Source organism: Rhinolophus ferrumequinum, chromosome 14, assembly GCF_004115265.2.
Source record: "Rhinolophus ferrumequinum isolate MPI-CBG mRhiFer1 chromosome 14, mRhiFer1_v1.p, whole genome shotgun sequence".
Classification (NCBI taxonomy): domain Eukaryota; kingdom Metazoa; phylum Chordata; class Mammalia; order Chiroptera; family Rhinolophidae; genus Rhinolophus; species Rhinolophus ferrumequinum.
The window spans coordinates 26,853,021-26,869,083 of record NC_046297.1 but is presented as its reverse complement, the minus strand read 5'-3'; the positions used below and the strand labels follow the sequence as shown (position 1 = coordinate 26,869,083).

Below are 16,063 nucleotides of genomic sequence, written 5' to 3'. Positions count from 1 at the left end.
TCTGTATATATCAAGCACTTTGCTATTTTGAGAGGAAAGGAAAATTAGTATAGCCACTAACAGAGCACAAGCATGCTATTTCATGAAAACATCCTAATATTGTTTGTTCTTATGTTATTGAAAAGCTAAAAATTACAAATTCCAAGAAAGAAAAGGTAAATGAGAAACCTGGTTATCCTGCTATTATTTTGCATAGAATTAAAACTCTGGGTTCCATGCTGTCATTTGTTAACAAAGTGGTACAGTCTCCTTTTGCAAGACTCAAAAATGAAGGAAGGAGGAAAATGAGTAGGGTCAAAGATAATTGTTGGTGCTAATTATAATTCCAGATTAGTATTCTGGGGAAAAGGGACAGAGGCCAAGTACAAGAAGAAAGTGTCCCGTCCAGAGCCAGAATTCTTTTGTTACCATTGGAAGAAAGAATAAGGATGCAGGGAGAAAGGGGTTGTGGGGGAGAGAAGGAGAAAGTTTGAGAAAACAAAGATTAAAATCTATTATAATTAGCTAAAGTCCATCTTGAGGGACAAGATGGCATCCTGAATCTGTTCTAAGTCAACGAAATCTAGTTCTGGCCAGTGTGGTGACTGCACTATTTCTTTTTAATCATCTCATCTCTTCCCTTCAATATCCTGCTATTGCTCCCTACTGGCTGAAGCCAACTGGAATTAACCAGTTTCAGTCTCTACAGGTCAGCACAGGGCTGGGTTGAAAAGGGCATGGATTGGATCCCTGGGGCAAACAGAAAATATCCCATATACCTTTACTCCAATCTCCTTTCACTATCTTCTTCGACGTCCTTCCAATCTAAACAAAGTTTGAGAAAACAAAAAAGGGAAGAGATGAGATGATTAATAAGAAAAAGTGCAGTCACCACACTGGCCAGAACTAGATTTTGTTGACTTAGAACAGATTCGGGATGCCATCTTGTCCCTCAAGATGGACTTTAGCTGATTATAATAGATTTTAATATTATTAGCATTGCGATTAGGGAAAATCTTCACCCCCTGTGCTGCCATGACTGGTCCCACTTCACCCACTCACTGCCATTCTGTCCCAAATAAGGACAGAAAAATCCCTCCGCCTGATGGGAAGGAATGGTTTGTGAGGAACCACCTGGGAATGCCTAAAAATGCCACACCTAAGTCTTGAATATTTCATGCCCTCATTTTAGAATAAATTCCTAAGCCTCTTTGTTCTTTGGGGCAGTTGCTGTTCTCCAGGCCTGCCCACTCTCCCTTCTTGAGAGTGTACTGTCCTTCTGTAATAAATTCACTGCTTATTTGGCTCATGTTATGCATTCTAGAATTCTTTCCTATTACAACACCAAGAACTCATTTTCAAACAACAGTTTTACATAGGTCAAAGCTCTAGTAGCTCTTGTATATTTCGGTGTGGGGATGGAGTCCTGGAGAGCAGTTTCCAGGCTCTCGGCCTTGGGTGGAGAGGTGCTGACTTGGGTAGTGAATGGCCATCGACTGTGATTGGTTGGCCATCAGCTGTAACTGGTTAGCCAATTGGCTACTGATGTAACTGCCGGGCTGCGTTGATTGATTGGTTGTTTGGCAGGCAGGGAAGTGAATGGCGGAATGCAGATTGTGTGGCTACTACTGTGTGTGTCTTGCCCCGCCGCAAGAGAGAATGTAGTGGTATGGCTCCCCTATGTATGGCTCCATGGCTATTCCTTTTTGGCCTAGCCATATCTTGCATTCTTATGTGGGGAGCCAGACCAGAGGCCCTGCAGGCCGCCCCGCACAACATTGGGAAAATATTTTTAGAGTTGGATGCACAATCTGGAGCATATAATCTGTAATTTAGATCAGACTTCAAAAATTTTGCAATGAAAATGTATTGTATTTTTAAGGGAACACCTGAAAATGTAGTTTTCTAACACAATGAAAATGTTACCAAGAAAACTTTGGATGGGTTTTTCATTAAACTGGAAGTAACAGCTGAAGACATATGGCTTATAGCCATATTTTTGAGAGATATCCTGAAGGAGTTTTCTATATTTTGAGGGTTTCACAAATTTATTTAATCCTTGGGGCAAGAGAGTGTTAATGAATATGTGAATATTCATTCTGAATATGTGAGATGAACATAAAGGATTTTCCTAATTTGTTATATACAACATTGTAGTTTATTCCCAGAGTGGTTTTAGGCAACATATTGCAAACATTTTCCCTTAATGTCCTGCCTGTTTTCCTGGAATTCTGGGTATTACAAAAGCCTAATTCATAGGATAACCATGGAATTTGCATATTTCCAGCTGAAATTTTCTTACAATTCACACATTTAGAGAAATAAAAACAGTTCTTCTGACAACTAAATAAGTTACTTTTGTATGCTTCCTCAGGACACTATATCATTATTTTTATGAACTTCCTAAGAAATGAAAATTAGATTGCTAAACAGCAAAGTAGTTTACCATTTAAAAGTCTAGCAAAAGCTTAATTCTTGAGTTATTATTTTTATATTACTAATATATTGTAAAATGAACAAAAAGTACTTTCTATCTTGTTAATTTTTCCATTAAAGAATAGTGTGAATATATATCCAGCATATCTATATTCAAATGGATTTTATAAATATTACTCTAAAATTTTCTCTGCTTCCATGAGCATATATTACAGATTTCCACACATCATAAAGTTATTACTGATCTGTAGGTTTTAGAATAGTATTTATTTATTTTCTAGTAATATATAAGCAAGTATTCTATATAATATAAATGGAATAATAGTTGGTATTCCAAAACTATAGAGCATGTAAACATATTTTATTAATGTCCTGTTATGTGCTGGTATAAAATCTTGCTGAGAAAAATATGATACATTAATATATGATACATTAATATAAAAATACTATTATAAGGATATATATATATGTATATGTGTATATATATATATATATATATATATATATATATATATATATATATATGATGAGTAATATAATGCAGCAGAAATTCAGACTTTCAGACTTAGGAGGGAATGGTAGGCAGAATTCTATGATGGACCACCGCAGGAACTATTCCCCAGGGATAAGACTTTGAATATGAAGATAGATCATGCTTTTGACTATATTACCTTACATATGCAAAAGGAATTTTTCAGATGTAGTTTCTAATCAGTTGATTTAGAGTTAAAGAAAGTGAGATTATCTGGACAGGCCTGACATACTTGCATGAACCTTTTAAAAGTAGATCATTTTCTCTATTTCTGGCAGAAGGGGAAGTGAGAGAGATTCAAAGCATAGAAAACATTTGTCATGCCTTTGCTGGCTGTGAGGATGAAGGGTGCCATCTGCCACCAGAGAGAGACCGATAGATGCTGAGAATGAATCCCAAACAAAGAAGCAGGAACTCAGTCCCACAACTACCTGGATCTGAATTCTGGGACAACCTGAATGAGTCTGGGAGCTGGTGATTTCCTTATACCTCCAGAGAAGAGCCCATTGCTGCCATCTTGCTGAGATCCCAACCTGCCAGACTTCTGCCCACAGAACTGTGAGCTCATGAATGGGCATTGTTTTAAGCCATGGAATTTGTGGTAATTTGCTATGCTACAATAGAAAACTAGTACAGAGGGATATTTTATGTAGTTTGAGATTATGTAATTGCCTGACAATATTGCAATAACAATCTGTATGTTAAACAACTCGTGTTAATATTCAAAATCACCTAGAATGATGCCTCACACATTATTTTTATAACATATGAACTCTCAAGAAGCAAAAGCCTAATAAAACTTGACCACAGGACAATAAAGTAGCATAACAGTCATAAAGGCAATATGAACAGCAGCATGGCTTGGAATGAGGATTTAAGGAAACCAGGTTTTAGCCCTGTGGTTAATCCATATAGACAATCTGGGCCTCAGTGTCTTTTGCAAAAGCCGTTGAGTGTACTAAATTATTTCTAATAATTGATAAAGATAAAATCAAGTCTCAGACCTCTGAGACCTACCGGAGCTGGACCTACCTGTCCCTTGTCTCCCCTAGCTCAAATGTTCACTCTGCCATGCCCCTCTCCCCAGCATGGAACAGAAATGAGTGCTAACCATCTAGGGCAGTTTATCATCCATGTTTGAGTGGAAAGACCAGCGGACTTGCCACCTGAGTACATGTACCTATGCAAAACCTGCTCTTCTCATTATGAAATTTTTAATAAGAAGTACTGAGTTCCCATGCTTCCTGGTATGAAACTTCAACTCTCACTACAGAGCTTCTTTGTCCTCTCTGTCAAGCTATATACCCACTAAGACAGAAATGTTCCACCCTTCTTTGCACTCCTAGGGGAAGTCACTCCTAGCGTAGAGAGGAGAGGTAGAGAATCCACTCTGGGCCTGACAACCACTCCACCATCTAGTTCGTGGTGTGCTACCAAACTTTGGTGCCTCATATCTCCTGAGGATAATAATAGATCTTCAAAGAACTTAACGAGAATAAATGAATTATGCATGCAAAGCCTTTAGAAGAGTTCCTGGTAAGTGTTCATTGTTATTCCAGCTTTGCTCCCCTCCTTTAAGTATATACTGGTACAAGTGTGCCCGTGTGTTTATTTAGCATGTAATCAATATTAGAATTTAATCATGGATTCTCTGCCTTGTGTTTTAACGACTACAATTGCATATGTCTTATCTTTTTCTACTTTGTGCAGAAGGTTCTGGAGGGCTTTTTCTCTTTCCCTGCAGTGGTCCCACACATTCATCACAGAACCGTGCACACAAGGCTCTGTAAGAGCTCTTAAAAGAACTGAAGATAAATAGTCTGCAGAGTTCTCTTGGGGACTTGGCCTGTTGGTGAATGGACTTAGCAGGCTGTATGCTGGCTCTAGCATCCTTGGCTTTTCATCCTTTGGATAAAAATGAGTCTTGAAATTGGGGTGATTATTCACTGAATGTGGGTGCTCTTGGCTTTGGCATGTGGATGTCCTATTTGAGGAGCTATCTGTGAGTACGTGCTCACTGATGTTTCCACGGAAGCTGGCAGCCTGCTGGCTATGATAGTACTCGTAATTGATTTTCCACTAGTTCTGCCCATTGCAACAGATTCCCAATAAAGTCCTGGAGCTGAGTTTTCCCTTGAACCTCCTTCTCAGCTGCTGCTTTGAGGAAATGGTGGAAAGTAACAACTTCTTCCTTCCTGAGAAGCTCCTCCTAGGATTCTGTCAGGTGCTGCCTCAGCCCCGTGATCATCTCCACGGCCACATCCACCTGTCTATTCAGGGCCCGCTCTCATCTCTGAGCTTCCTGCTTTTTCTGAGTCAGCAGGACAAAAGCTGCCCGAACTTCCAACAGTTTGGCAGTTTTCTAGGTCAACTCTTTGATGAATGTATCGATTTTCTTCTCCATGGTCCTGTCTAAATCTTCCACCATCTGATTAAACTTTTCTCTGACATGGGCCTCGAAAGCAGCTTTGGTGTCTGAGGTGGTAAGTCTGGGACTCCATTGAGGCCCATCCAGTGAGTCTGCAAGTAGGTCCACTGCAGTGTAAGTCTGCACGTAGCACACAGGTCTCTGTGCCACCACTTCAAACAGGCTTCCTGTCCTTGAGTAGTCATGAGAAATGCTAGACAAGTTAACATAGTAAGTTTCTGCTTCACCACTTTGCCACAGCTCTGCAATTTTCCCTGTTTCAGGGGTTCTGAGGAAGTAACTAGGTCTGTCTTTGAGGAATGGAAAGAGGTTGCATTTTGTCAAGAAGTTTCCTCCTGGTAATTGTGACTGAATTCCAGATGGTCTCTCAATGATGATAGGCTTCTAAATCTGGTATGGTCTCTACACATCGGGCAACAGACTGGCAGGCACATAGCCACATTCTCAAGGGACTCCTGCTAGGGTTATCTGCTTTCCTCAAAGCCTTCTGTTGCATTACTCTAAAAATCCTGACTTGGTGCTGCAGCTGCAGCTACTGCTGCTACAAATGCGGGTGCCACTGCTGCCAGTTGTATTGCCTTTAAATTTAGCATTTTTCACATTCCTACTAAAAATGGTATTCTTATGGTGATCATTTTATGTTTCATCATAGGAAATATTTACTTTTGTTTCCAATCTGCTGAATAGAAATGATAATTTTTCTAAAACAAACTACCACACAGTATAAGTAAATTAACACAAAGATAATTGCCAGCGTTAAAAAAAAGAGGTCAAATGAAAATGTGGTGATTAGAAGTTTATTCTACCTCACCATGTCTTTCTGATACATATGTGTCATCCTTTTCTCAAAACAAACTCAACATTATTAAAATCAAATCCTTCTGGGTAATGTGACATAGCCAAAGGTTCAGGGGTTCCCATTTTGAAAGTCATTTTAAATATGAATCTGCAATCTACTAGTCAAGATAAGACAATTATTTATGTTTGATGATGATCATTAGCCATCCATTATAGAGTTTTATTAATAAAACTTACTTTTTAAATAATAAAAATTTTAAATATTAAGTAATGAAAAAATAACATGAGCTTTAAGTAATTTAAATTTTTAAATAATGATTATGAGAAGGTATATTCCTATGTGCTGGAGGATATAAACTTAATAAAATTCAGTACATAGAAACCTGAAAAATTACTAAAGATACCAGCAAAGTTGCTACACAGGCAAAGAGCATTTAATTTGAAGTCAGAGCGACAAGGTCCTAGTTATAGTGCTTGCACAAGTCATCCAACATTTCTATTTCCATGGAGAATGCTGCTTTATCAGGAAACTTTGTGAGAATCCTTAGGATATTAAAGAATAATGCAAGGTAAGACTCTTGCATCCATAGGAAAAAACAGATACATGATTTTTAAATATTACTTTTATAAATTATGTAATACTCATGTAATTTCTAGCCACCCTTATCATCAAATATTTATAAACACAAATATTTGTAAATAGATTAATCTTTAAGCTGATTCCCCAGTAGGTCAAATAACCCTAATTCTATCATTTTACAACCATTTATGTAGACTTCTTAAGATTCATTTAAATTGAAAGCAAGTTTAAATTTTAATAGTTAATAAAATATTAATATAATATTTAATAATATATGATATCATATATTACATGATATTATATTATAAATGCTAAACAATATTATATATAATGATTTCTTTCTGATAGAGAGAAATCTATTTTTTGGTGTGAAGTGTTAGGGTCCAAATTTCATGCAGTGGTCTGGAGGGATAGCAATAATAAGAGCAAACATTTTTTATAAGAGCATGGTAGCACATGACTGGGGCTGCTTAGAGGTAAAATCAAATTGAAAAGCTGGAAAGAAGGAAGTAGCAAGCTATAGTCATACAGTAGAAAAAGAAAGGAAAAGAAAAACTCAGCATTGAAATGATTTCCTGGCTTATGCCCAATAATTGCTTGTCTTTAATATATTTATTCAAAATAGATTTCCTAGTACCCTAAGGAAGGAAACTGTGATCTGGAACCCTATTATTCTCTTCTTTTTTATAATCAGATTTACTAAACAGCCAATCAAAGATATAAAGGTGTTGATTTTTAAAAATATCCTGTAGTCTTTGAGCCTCACAAAATAATGAACAAACTAGGATTTCATTGTATTATACCAGAATTAAGGTCTGTTATGGCCAGATGTCTGTTATAAAGCGATATCTTTGAAGGCCCAATAAAAAAATGCAATTTGAAAACCTAATTTTATTTTTTGTGCTAAAAATTTGCTATGTGATGGTAGCATCAAATGGCCTAAATTAATTAGGAAAGTAAGAAATATTTTAAACTTTCATTGAATAAGTGTTTTAATATAGGGGAGAATTTTGGACATCATTTCTAATAAAATACCTTTCAAAAAAAAAAAGTATGGGCCGGCCCAGTGGCTCAGGTGGTTGGAGCGCCGTGCTCCTAACGCAGAGGATACCAGTTCGATTCCCACATGGACCAGTGAGCTGTGCCCTCTACAACTAAGATTGTGAATAACAGCTCTTCCTGGTTCTGGGCTGCTGTGAGCTGCTGTGAGCTGCTGTGGGCTTCTGTGGGCTGCTGTGGGCTGCCACGGGCTGTTGTGTGCTTCCACAGGCTACTGTGTGCCACCATGAGCAGCCGGTGGCCGGCAGCGTGGATGGCCGTGAGTCTCCGTGAGCAAGCTGACAGACGACTAGCAACCGACTTCCTCAGCCGGAGTCGGGGGAGAAGGGAGAGAGGGCAGGTGGCAGAAGGGGAAAAAAGTATTTTATCAAAGATAATAACCAGAAGTAACATTTATATAATACCATGTGCTAGCCACCATTCAGATAATTATCTATCATCTATCTATCTATCTATCTATCTATCTATCTATCTATCTATCTATCTATCTATCTATCTATCTATCTATCATCTATCTGTAGGAATATATAAGCCAAGACAACTTTCGCAACTTTTCATTCACTCTGATGTAAGGATATAAACATCTGTTGTTCTACTACAATAAATATATCATTCCCTACCTCAATCCTTTTTTTAAAACCTCATTTAACAATGAGAGTGTTTTGAATCTGAGGCAACAGCTCTTAAGATTCCCACGTGTTAAGATTCCCAGTTTGGTTCACTTGTAGTACCACCTTTTTCCTTCACTTTTTTATTAGTACCCTTCATACAACTACTGCTCTGTAGAGCAGGAGAACTTTCCCAGGTAGATATATGCTCTGTTTAGAAGCTCCAAACAGACTTTCAAGCTTGCTGTTTTTGATTTTTGCTGAATAGTACGTGTCAGAGGTGGATTATAGTTATGTTGACAAACATTCAAAATAGCGGATCCAATAAAATGTAAATATAACCTCTTTCAAAGCCAATGTTTGTCATTGTGAACCAAACAGTCAATTTGTACTTTAACAATTATTCAATTTAAACATGCAAATCCGTAAACTTAGCAAAATATAAATATACAAGCCAATTATTAATTATGAATTAAAAAGGCTATTTTCGGTATCGAAAGTTGAAAGGTTGAGCAATGGCAGAAAGAATTAAAGCTGTCATCATTCTTGCTGTGTCCACTTGAATAACCTGAGTCTTTCTGTTCACACTAGCTCTACTGTTATGATGTTATACTGCCAAACTTATACTGAATACATATTTTCTCATAATAGAGATTAACAAATTTGCAAGACCACATTTAACTATATAGTTAAAATCAACAAAACATATATATTTATTTAAATAGATATATTTGATTTTGTAATTATAAATGGTATATTTTCATTTAAAAAATTGATCATGAAACATTTATAGTTGTAAGCAATTACATAAATTATAGACATGTATGTGATTATATGTTATATTATATATGTATATATATATACATATATACATATACGTATATATACATATATAAAATTACAGTCCACAACAGCAGAAAATAAACATTCTTTAGAACATGAGTAAAGAATAAACATTCTTCTCAAGTGCACATGGAACATTCTCCAGGAGAGAGCATATGTGAAACCATAAATCAAGTATCAATAAATTGAAAAAGTTTGAAATCATACCAAGTATCTTCTCTAAACAGTTGGAATGAAGCTGAATAACCCCAGATAACAAGTTGAATACCATTTCATGAATTTATTAGCCATTTGAATATTATCATTTGTCAAATGACTGTTCAAAGATGTTACCCATTTTTTAGTGTGTTTCTGTCTTTCACTTATTAATCTGTAAGAGTTCATGATACAAATCCTTTATTGGATATACATAATTTCAAATATCCCAGGCTAGAGCTTCTCTTTTTAGTCACAGTGTTATCTTTGGTAAGCTGAAGTTTTTAATTTTAATGAAATCCAATACATCAATCATTTTCTTTACTGTTAGTGCTTTTTGTGTCCTCTGAGAAATCTTTATCTGTCTTAAGGGTATGAAGATTTTTTTTCTACGTTATATCTTCTAGAAGTTTTGGTATTTTTACTTTTTTCATGATCTATGATCCATCTGGAATTGATTATTGTATATCAGCAAATTCGTGTAATAGTGTCAAAATATCTATTCTACATGGATATCCAAATGACTCTTCACCATTTATTTGAAAAATTTCATTTTCCCACTGTAGTTCAGTACACGTTTGTGACAATTCAAGTGATCACTTACATGTGGGTCTGCTTCTGGACTCTTCATTTTGTTTATTAGTTTTTTTGTCATTAAACCAATACCACATCTTTAATTTCTTTGATTTATAGTAAGTCTTGGTATCTAGTAGTCTAGGTGATTTTTTCCATGTTCTACTTTAATATTTGATTAGTTATCTTTGGCCCTTTGTATATTCAGTTTGTAAATTTCCAAAAAACAGTCTACTGGGATTTGACTGGGATTGCATTGACTATATAAATCAGAAATGATACTTAGTAATATCCAGTCCTCCAGTCCATAAGCATGATATATTTATTCATTTATTTCATACTTCTTTAATATCTCCCACTAATGTTTAACAGTTTTCTCATAGATATATAGGCTTTGTTACATTTATTTTTAGTTATCAAAAATTTTAAGATTATTGCAAAATTTTTTTGAAATGGTTTTTGCTAAAATATAAAAATATGCTTGACTTTTACATCATTATATTGAGTTATTAACTGTAATAGTCAATCAGAATATTATTTTGTGTTTTATGTGTACATGAATAAGACACGTAAATAATACTATTTAATTATTCTTTTCCAATCCTTATCATTTTTTATTCTTTATCTTGCTTTATAGCAAAAAATAAGGCCTCTGATATAATGTTGAATATAAGTTGTAAGAATAAGCATCCATCTCATATCCTTAATTTGAGGAGATGAGTTTTCATTATTTAATTATTAATTAGAATGTTTATTACTGATTTTAGTGGTTATCTTCTGTGAGATCAAAGAAGATTTCTTTGATTCATAGCTTGTAATGAGATTTTGTTTTATCTCAGTGAGCATTGAATGTTATGAAATGGTTTTCTGCTTTGACTAGAATGATATTATTTCTTCATTTTTTATTATATTAATGTTGATTTTCATATATTTAATCAATCTTGAATTCCTGAAGTAGATCCAAATTGGTCACGATTTCATATATACTAGAATCAGTTTTGCTAATGCTTTATTGAGAATCTTCATATCTATAGTCATGAGAGAAATTGACTTGAAATTTATCTCTCTGTATTTTGCTATCAAGATTATGCTGGCTTCATAAAATAAATTGAGACATATTTATTTCTCTATCCTCTGACAGGGTTTGAATAAGATTGATTTCAATTCTTCCTTAAATGTCTTAAATAATTCTTTAGTAAAGCTATCTGGGCCTGGAGTTTTCTTTTGGGAAATGATTTTGTTTCATTTGTCTCTTTGTCTGGAATTCAATACCTGTAATAGAGGTTTCTTCTATATCACTTTAGTGTTTTATAAGGAATCATCTCATGTAACCTAAAATACAGCAAGCCCTCACTTAATGTTTTCAATAGGTTCTGCGACTTTTTGCAAAATGACATACTCATACCACAATACAATTTTACCATAGGTAAACTGATACAAACAGGAGTTAAGTTCCTATGTCAACTCATCAACCTTATGAGAAAACAGCACTAAAGGAAACGACGTTATTCAAGGACCTGTTGTAGAGTGGCATAAAGTCATTCATAATATCTTTTTCTTTGTCTAACTGACTTTAGGATCTGAAATTATTCCTCTTTTCATTCTTGATATTGATATTTTTTTCTATTTAAGTCTTACTAAGAGCTACCATATAATTGATTTAAAAAACAAAAACACTTTGGCCATTTCTAAAGTTTAACTTTTGGCTTGTCAAACTTTCCTATCATTCATTTATACATTTATATTCTATTTCTTTGATTAATATGGTATTTTTGTTGTTATTTAATTTCTTCCCTTCTGCTATACTTGGCTTATTTTCTGTTCTTTTTTCTAGCTACTTCAAATAGATGTTTACATAATTTATTTTCATCGTTCTGTTTTTCCTTTTTTTAATAAAAATTAAAAATAGATTTACCATATGACCCTGCTTTTCGAAAATATGCATTTAAGTTTATTAATTTCCCTCTAAGCTCTCTTTCCGCTATATTTCTCAAGATTTTGTGTTTCACATTTTCATTTTTACACAATACAAAATGTATTTTTCTTTGATATCTTTATTTTATCCATGAGTTATTTAGAAGAGTGTTGGTTAATCTCCAAGCATTTGGGATTTTCTAGATATTTTAAATTATATTTTGCTTAAATCCACTAAAGTCAAAGTACATACAAGTATTTTCTATGACTGTAATGTTTTAAAACTTGATGAAATTTGCTTTAAGATAGAGAATATGGTTATTTAAAAAAATGTTTAACGTGCATTTGAAAAGAATATTTATTCTATAGTTGTGTGCAGCATTCCATGTGTGTTAATTAGGTAAAATTCATTATCTGTGTTGTTAAAATCTTCTATGTCTTTATTCATTTTTGTCTTAGATACTGAGTGAAGAATGTTAAAATCTCCAATTATAGATTTGTGGATATTTCTGTTTTTCCTTTTAGTTCTGTGCATTTTGGCTTTATCAATTTTATAGGTGCACACAGATTTATTACTGTATCTTCTTCCTGTTGAATTGGTCTTTTATTCAACATGAAATCACTGTTAGATATGAGTATAACAAAAACAGTTGTTGGTAGGCTTGTACTTCTGATCTTTATTGTTTTTCTCTTTAAACAAAATATATTTGTTTAGTTTGTGTTTTGTAATCCAGTCTGACAATATTTATTTTTAATCAGAAAATGCAAATTTACATTACATGCAATCACTGATGTCTTTGTGTTTAAATACACCGTCTTTCCACTTATTTTCTATTCCCCATGTCTGTTCTTTGTTCCTTTTACCTTTCTTGTTTTCTTTGGATTAATCCAATAATTTCCATCATTCCATTTTTCTCATATTAACTTCGTAAGTATACACTTCTTATTATTCTTTTAGTGGTTACCTTAGAAATTACATGTATCCCTAACTAATTAGTCTCCCTTAAAATGATAGATCCAGCATTTTCTGAACAAAATAAGTACCTTAAAGCACTTTAATTGTATTTAACTTCCTTCTACATTCTCTGCTATTGTTACTATGTATTTTAAACACATTATTATTATAAGAGTAAATATTAAATTTAAACTTAGTCAAAATATGTACTTTTTAACGTGTTCTCCATTGCTGCCTACATTTCTCTATTTTGGATCCTTTTCCTTCTGCTTAAAGAAAAAAATATGTGCAGGCCTACTGACTACAAATTATTTCAGTTTTTATGTGTCTGAAAATGTCTTTATTTTTACTTTCATTTTTAAAGAGCAATTTCCCTGTGAATAGAATTCAAGTCTCTCAGTTATTTTTTTTCAGCAGCACTTCAAAAATACTTTCCCATTGTTTTTACTTTCATCATTTCCATGGTTATTTCTTCAATAATATATCTTTACCTAAGGGTATTTTTTAAAATTATCCCCTTGTCTAGAGAGATACTGGATGGGGGGGAGGGTCCACAGTGTGAGGGATATAAATGATAAACGTCTAAGAAAAAAAAAAAAAAACCTCATAGACAAGACAGACAATAGTTTAGTGGTTATCAGAGGGTAAGAGGGGTGGGGGGGTGGGAGATGAGGGTAAAGGGGATCAAATATATGGTGATGGAAGGAGAACTGACTCTGGGTGATAAACACACAATGTAATTCATAGATGATGTGATACAGAATTGCACACCTGAAATCTATGTAATTTTACTAACAATTGTCACCCCAATAAATTTGAAAAAAAATTAAATTAAATTAAATTAAAAAAAAATTATCCCCTTGTCTTTGGTTTTCAGCAATTAATAGTACAATGTGCCTGAGCATAGTTTTCTTTTTATTGGCCTGCATGTTTCATAGAGCTTTCTTGAATTTGTGGCTTGGGGTCTTTTGTTTTGGGGAAACGTGTTTAAAATGTCTTTAATTTTTGCTTCTGACACATTTTCTCTGTCATCTCTGTCTTTTATTCTCTTTCCCATATTTTCCATCTATTTTCCCCAATGCGCTACTATCTGGGTAATTTTTAACGAACTATCTTTCGGTACTCAAATGATCTCTTCTGCTGTATTCTAATCTATTACTGAACTAATCAATTCAGTCTCTAAGTTTGACAATTTTTATAAGAAAAATATATAATAATTTCCTCTTCTCTGGTAAAAAATACATCATTTTATATATTCCCTTGAATGTATTAATTCTAATTATTTCAAAGTCCATGTTATATAATTTCAAAATCTTAAATAATTTTGGCCTGTTTAGTTGTCTGCTTTTTCTCTTGCTAGCCTGGTATGCTTGGACATCTTTTGTCAAATGCCAGACTTTGTGAATAAAAAACTGTAGAGGGTTTGGATCATTTTATATTTTCCCAGAGAGAGTTTAATTTGTTTTTCTGAGGCAGACAGAATACAGAAGATCAACTTGGCCCAGTCTAGCATGGTCTATTGCTCTTAGAGCACAGCTCTTCAGAGGCACAAAATTAAAACCAGGAGTATTTATCAAGCTCAGCTTTTCTGTGATGGGCCCTAAACTATTATTTTTGTTTTTCTGGTATCTTAAAACTACCAAAAATCTCTGATTAACTTTTTAAGTCTTAGCTGCTTTCTGCATGTTTTTTGGCAATCTCTCCTCATGTGCGTAGGTTCTAAGTTGGCAAATGCCTGCATTGAAGTGACCGGCAAACTCTTCACTTTACTATTTTGTGGCTGCCTTCTCTTAGGTATCTTTGCCTTCTAGTGCTGGTTGTCTTGGTAGACTTAAACTTCAATCTTTGAGTTCCCATGGCCTTCTCTTCAGCCTCCATACTCTGCATATTGAATTAGCAAACGGCCAGAGAGGGAAATGTTGCACAAAACATTTGTGTCACCTCAACAAGCTTCCTTTTCTTCCTAGATTTTGGCTTTTCAAGTTCTGGCTACTTGATTGCCGACTGATACATTCATAGAGTTGCTTTTTGTATTTTATCCAGATCTTTGTGATTTTTTTCTTTTTCCATTTGGATAGTCTGTATGCTACCAGCTAGATCAGCATACAATCCCTTGTGGTTATCTTTTCATTCTAAAAGTAAGTTATAAAATAAAAGAGTTACAAAGTAGGGGAATACCAAGAGGGCACAGTAGGTACACGCTGTGCTTACCTTCTCACGACCACGTCAAAATTACAACTAAACTACAAAACAACCATCATTGAGAATCACCTAAAATCTTGCTGAACTGAATCTCTATAACAAAAGATGTGTGGAAGAAGTCACCTCAAGACTGGTAGGAGGAGCAGAGATGCAGAACAGGCTGGTCACACACCCATGTGTCACCATTAAAGATCAGGACAGATATTTAGGCTGTGAAGGTCTCCCTGAACCCCTAGAAGGGCTAGAGTTTCCAGCCTCACCCCAGCCCAGGGTTCCAGTGCCAGGATGAAAAGGACCCATAATTTCTGGATGTGAAAGTAAGCGGAGATTGTGACTGAGTGAGAATGAGTGCGGCTGCACTCCCAGGTGCTCCTCTTAAAGGGACTATGCATGAACTTACCACCAACAGAATCAGTCCCTTTGAGCTCCAGCCAAATGTAATCTTCACATTTCCACTATCCCAAGAATTGATGCTTTGTTTTAAATTCTCCCACATAAGTCCAATTGTGAAATTCTGCTAACATTTACTGCTGGAAATTTTGCTCCCTTGCTACATCACAAGATAACCTTAAAAACAAATCAAGTATCTTAGCTGAATTATGACTACTTACAGAATAACACCTTTGGAAAACCATTAAACATCAGTCCTTTAAAGTCTTGAGAAAAATGAAAGCATTCTGTCAGATCTTTGAATAAAGATAAATGAATGGAATAATGACTGGGTGATCATCAACATGATCAAAAGCTCTCATAAAATAAAACATAGTGAAGAGTTCTTATCATATAAAACATAGTAAGACAGACCCCATAATTATATCATATTTGAGAAATACTTTAAATATTGTGATTTTCTTACAAGATTTGGTAGTTTGATAGTTAAAAAAAACACAATTAGGACCTCAGTAATTACACTAAAAGGTTTAATTTTCACTTTCTTTTATGAACATACTTGCAGCATAAG

The 16,063-nt window shown here is 34.5% G+C and overlaps 1 pseudogene; it reads right to left on the bottom strand.

Moving 5' to 3' along the window:
- LOC117033703 (protein ZNF365-like) overlaps positions 1 to 16,063 on the bottom strand; it is an 84,916-nt pseudogene that overhangs the window by 66,279 nt on the left and 2,574 nt on the right.